Source organism: Spinacia oleracea, chromosome 3 (genome assembly GCF_020520425.1).
Source record: "Spinacia oleracea cultivar Varoflay chromosome 3, BTI_SOV_V1, whole genome shotgun sequence".
NCBI classification, from domain to species: domain Eukaryota; kingdom Viridiplantae; phylum Streptophyta; class Magnoliopsida; order Caryophyllales; family Amaranthaceae; genus Spinacia; species Spinacia oleracea.
In genome coordinates, this window is record NC_079489.1 from 40,133,708 (window position 1) to 40,140,227 (window position 6,520).

The following is a 6,520-nucleotide window of genomic DNA, read 5'->3' on the forward strand; positions in this document are numbered from 1 at the left end:
ATAGTGCAACTTGATGGCCACTGTGATTGCTCTCCGATCGATCATCTTATATCAGAAAACGAAGAAACAAAAACTGGTGGCAGACTAACTACATGGGCAACCATTAGACAAGAAAATGGGAGCCCAGGTTTTTTTCTAAAAAAACATTTCCCTGGTTCGGGTACTAATCCGACCCGTACATATTCAAAAAGGCAACTTTTATGGTTCTCAGTTCTCGATCGAATCCAAACAAACAAGCCTAAGGCAGGTCCGGTCCTGACATTTTGAGGGCCCTAGGCCAAATAAGAAATTTGCGCCCCTTCTAAAATAATACGTCTTTAACTGAAATAATATCTTTTTATTTTTTGTGAAATCCATTATATTGTTGAATTCAAATCAATAAAAACTTACTATATCTCCTTTGTAGGATCCTAGAATTTCAAAATCCGGTTCTAGTCGATTTCTTGAAATATTTCAATAAAATAAATACTCACTTAATTACAAGATAATTAATATGCGTAAAGAGATATTTTTTGAAAATAAAGGTTCATTTTGAGCATATAAAAATATCAGTTAATTTTGTCTTCATTAAAATGTTTATCTATTTTAAAACTTACAAACCCATAGTCCATCAAATAAGCATTTTTTGCTCACATATAGTTATATCAATTAGAACTGAGTACTAAAAGTCAAATACTACGTACATAAACTCAACGTAAAAACAAAAATAAAAATATTGACAAAGTTTAAAAAAGAAAAGAAAAGAGTTAGTAAGGGGAGAAGACCTCTTAGTAAATATCAAAACTTTAGAACCTACTTTCTACCAATGAACCAAGGAAATAACATGTGTATTTAATGTGTTGTTTATTACTAGTACTAAATTACTGGATATACAATTATTTTGGGCCCCTTTCCGCCTTGGGCCCTAGGCGGTCGCACTCCTCGCCTACCAATCGCTAACTGCTGCACCCGGGTACAGCCAGCTCTGGCTGTAGCCCCCAAAAACGACGCGCTCATATTGTTTGTTCATTCTTGTCGACTGTTTGTTCTTTTTTATTGTACTGTTTGTTCATTTTTCTTGTATTGTTTGTTCTTTCTTGTTGTACTGTTTGTTCTTTCTTGTTGTACTGTTTGTTCTTTCATGTTGTTTTTTGAATTCATCATCAAATTTTCATAATTGTTGTATTTTTTGTTCTTTCTTCTGGAATTTAATGTTCTTTTTTATATTGTTTGTTCTTTCTTGTTTATTTGTTTGTTTATAATAATCATATGGTTAATGTTCATAATTAAACTCTTCATTAATCTTTTATTATTTCTTTTTGTATTGTTTGTTCTTTCTTGTTGTATTGTTTGTTCTTTCTTGTTGTTTTTTAAATTCATTCATCAAACTTATTGTTGTATTGTTTGTTCTTTCATGTTGACTTTAAAATTCATCATAAAATTATTCATAATTGTTGTATTGTTTGTTCTTTTTCTGGAATTTTATGTTCTTTTTTATATTATTTGTTCTTTTTTGTTGAATTATTTGTTCTTTTTTGTTTATTTGTTTGTTCATAATAATTATCTGCTTTATTGTTTGTTCTTTCTTGGTGTATTGTTTGTTCTTTCATGTTGGCTTTAAAATTCATCATAAAATTGTTCATAATTGTTGTATTGTTTGTTCTTTTTCTGGAATTTTATGTTCTTTTTTATATTGTTTGTTCTTTTTTGTTGAATTATTTGTTCTTTCTTGTTTATTTGTTTGTTCACAATAAATATATGGTTAATGTTCATAATGAAATTGTTCACTTCATTGGTCTTTTATGTTTTTACAAGCGTCTATATTGTTTATTTCCAAATAAATAAATAAATAAATGTTCATTTCCAAAATAGTAAATGTTCATTCCAAATAAATAAATAAATAAATGGTCATTTCCGAAATAGTAAATGTTCATTTTTGTAGTTTATTTCCAAATAAATAAATAAATGTTCATTTCCAAAATAGTAAATGTTCATTCCAAATAAATAAATAAATATTCATTTCTGAAATAGTAAATGTTCATTTTTGTACCAGTATATTAATGTTCATTTTAAACAAGACAAAACGACATTGTTTTGGATGGGGGTACAGCCAGCTTTGGCTGTACCCGGGTATAGCCAAAATTTTGCGCCTCGCCTACCCCCTGGAGCCGGGCCTGGCCTAAGGGAATGTTTGATGCGAAGTATGTTAGGATGACGGATATGCATGCTTATTATTAAAAGAGGGATGAGATAGGGATAAAATTAAAGTTTTAAAAAAAAATTACTCCATGAAATAATAATCTAATATATATCTATCTATGACTATATACTAAAAGACACACCAGGAATGACACGTGTCACGTCCTGGTGAGTCCTTGGTTTTTTTTTTTTTTCAAAAAAATATGTTAATTTAAGAATCTTTTGAAATATTTAATTTCCTGATTTTATTTTTTATTTTTTATTCTTTCCTTCTACTTAATTAATATAATAGAAGTATATATGAAAAAAAAATTATGATTTCATGTATTACGACAAGGATAAAAAAAATATACTCCCTCCGTCCCAGATTAGTTGTTACACTTTCCTTTTTCGTCCTTCTCAGATTAGTTGTTACACTTCTAAATTAGGAATGACCCCACAATTATTATATTGTCTCTCTCTTCCCACTATATTCTTTTTGTCCCCACACCCTCTCTCATTCAATTAAAAAAATACCCCACTAACTCCTATCACATCTACTTTTTAAATAAAATAACAATTGATAACCAAACAACCACTTATCACCTAAAACTTTGTGCAAAGGTAAGTGTAACAACTAATTTGGGACGGAGGGAGTATAAAATTACTGATTTGAAGAACATATATGTTAGGAATAGAAAAAATCATAGTTTTTTTTATATTACTGTTCATATAATATACGTAATAAGCTATTACGGAAACTCTGTAAAAGCAAAATATTTTTTGATTTTCATATAAAATATTCAAAAAAAATGCATTACACTCTTAACCTACAATAGTTAATAAATAAATAAACAAATTACATTGAAATGTGTTACTATACGACCATACCCAAACAAAAAATAATTATTTATTTTTTATTTTATGTAAAACAAGTGTTAAAAAGTGGGTCCAAAAAATTACTTATAAACCTGAAAGCATGTATATACCCAAATCTAGAAAATAAGGTATTATTGATATGGTTATCAAATCAATACCATAACCAAAAATTTGGATAGATCGAAGGTACGGGTATGGTTACGATACGTTACGGATATTTATTCAATTCTAAAAGAAAATGATATATAATAATTGTCTGATAAGTTTTTTTTTCTTATATTTTCCCAACTTAAGTATTTTTGTCGAAACGCTAAACTCCTAAAATCGCACTAATCACTTTACAATCCAAATAAAATAATAATTTTCTCTGATATTCCCAACATTCGTTGGTAAAATTTGATTTTATTTTATTAAAAACTTCTTTTAAATAAATTATTCAGAACCGAAAAAATAATTTTTAGTCTCATCTGTGCGTTGCACGGGACCTAACCTAGTATATATATAAAGGAGGCATATTTGCTGAATTATTAGAGCGTCACGCAGGATTACTAATAGTTTTGGCCAACGAAAAATAAGATTTTCAGTTTAGTTTTGAATTAAAAAATTTGAGTGCCACATAGATAATTAAATAGGTGCCACGTAGATATCTATACTACTATTTAATAGCAGGGAGTTTGGAGTGCCACTTGTCATCTCCTTATTTTTTCTAATTTAATATTATTTTCTTTGAAAAAACTCCTCAATAATCTTAGTAACTAACATTTTTCAAAGTGTCCTTTCATGAAGCAAAAGATAATTAGCAACGCTCATACTTTCTTTCTTCCCTCTTTCATATTCCATAATCTATCTTAATAATTTAAAACAGAAATATTTGTGTGCCCACTTGTCACCACCTTAAATTCTCTTTTATTTTTATAAACTTTAACTTATTTTGTACAACTATCCCAAAATATATACGGAGTAATAGAAAAACTTTTAATATTTTTAAAACTCCCAATTAATCAATACTTTATTATTTAGTTAATTGCCCGGCCTTCAACGTTTATATCTAACATTATTATTTAATTTTATTAAAAAAATATATACCGTGCGTAGCACGGGCAAAAAAACTAGTTTTAATTAATTAATTACTAATACATACAACTCCATCTAAAATCAAACACTCTAATAATTAAAAAATAAATCTAAAATAAAATTCATCCAAAATCAAAACCTAATCTAAAATAAAATAAAATTCAATCCAAAATCAAACATTAATCCAACATTAGAGCACCACGTAGGAAATATAATGGTTTAGGCCAATGAAAATAAGATTTCAAAATTAATTTTGAATTAAAAAAAGTCGAGTGCCACGTAGATAAATAATTAAATGCCACGTAGATATTTTTATTAATTAATTATTAATATTACGCATATACAATTTCATGCAAGATCAAACACTCTCATAATTAAAAAATAAATCTAAAATGAAATACACTCCAAAATCAAAAATTAATCTAATCTAATATATAAAATTGGTATATATAAGAGTTTTATTTAAACTTAACAATTTAATAAAATTCGTGCATCGCACGGGCTAAAATCTAGTTGTGATATAATGATACGGCTTACTCTAATACAGGTCTCAAGTACTCATATATATAATAACATCGTACAGTAGTACAATTATAAGTACCCTTAGTATCCTCCATTACACCCTCTCAATCTGTGCAGAGGGAACCACGTGCAGATTGAACCTTAAAAACTCAAAACGCTGATCAGACAAACCTTTCGTAAATATGTCAGCAATTGGTAACTCAGTAGGGACATAATGTACAACTAAATCACCATGAGCAACACGCTCCCGAATAAAATGATAATCTATTTTGATATGTTTGCTACAATCATGTTGAATCGGTTTTACCGCAAGATAGGATGTAGAAACATTATCACAAAAAGAGCTTCACGGGTGTGCGGATGACGATTCCCAACTCAGCTAACAAGGAATGAATTCATAGAGTATCTTGCACCGTGTATGCAACATCGCAGTACTCTACTTAAACTTGTATTTTACCACCTTAAAAAAACTTAACTTGTTTTTTACCACCTGGAAACGGAAAAAAGAAAAAAAAAAAAAATTAAATAAATAAATCGTTATGTTGGGCTCACTAATTCAATTTCCCTCCAATTGTTTACACTCCCTCTGCGATTTTCTTTAATTCTTTACCCTCATCTCTTTATTGACATTGAATTTTGTCAATTTTGTGAATTAATGAGAGGAAAAATTATATGAATTCATGGAAGAGAATGAAGTAGGGGAAGAGAAGGGAGTTAGATACATGAAATCGTGGAAGAAGAGACATAAATATTATCGTTATTGTGACCCCCACATAACAGTTTCATCTATTTTATCCATTTTCGGGCGGTAAAAAACAAGTTTTAATTTTATTTTTCAGGTGGTAAAATACAAGTTTTAGTTTTTTAGGTGGTAAAATATAATTTTTCGATTTTTTTAGGTGGTGATTTTTTTCCCCTTATTAATAATGTTGTCAAAATCATGTGCTAATGTTGGTTTATTTTTAAATAATCTACTTATAAAAGTCTATTTTTTTCTAACTAGATATCATATCAGGTACCCAATATCCGATCCGAAAGTTTAGGTACCCGAAATTATCTACGATTCATGAATATCAATTTTAACATGCATTATTATAGATTACCCAATCTGATAATGTTACGTTCGGTTATCCGACTCATGCTCCACTACTATAAATCAACCGAATACGGAATTCATGGATGCCCGCAAGTTTTCTATGAAGAAGTGCCATATTATGTTCGTATATCGTACTCTTTTTCTCTAGCCTTTTCTCCTCCACAAGCTAAACACGAACACGTAAATAATGTTTAAATGTCCGTTGGTTAGATTTCAATTTAAATCTCATGTACAGTCAGTGGCGGATTTAGAAAAAATATTTAGTGGGTGTAAAATAGAAATTACAAATTTTAGTGGGTTCAAATAATTAATTTTATAACAAATTTTGAAGAAAATCTTAAAAATATAAAGAAAATTTTTAAATTTTCACAATTCAAGTGGGGTCAATTGACCCCATTATTTCTACATTGGCTCCGCCCCTGTGTACAGTGGTTGGTGCTAACTGTTGAAATCAGCTTTATAAGCTGCTACTCCGTAAATTTGATCAGCTAGTTCAATTAAGAAATGAAAATAGACATCTTTTGTCTTTCACTCTTCTGCTCTGAATTCTGTGTCTCTTTCCTTACTCCAGAAGCTCGGTCATTTTCTCTTCTTCTGTTCTTGACTTGCTCAAGATCAATTATCGGTCTGTATTCCATAGTGTATACTAAAACATTTGTGATTCTATAGATCATTCAAACAGATTATAGAAAGAATTGGCCAATTTGTGAATCTAGATAGGTTAAGAAACATGCTTGCATTCTAATCAAACGGTCCACCTGAGTTTTCAAGTTTCACAAGTTACAAACATGA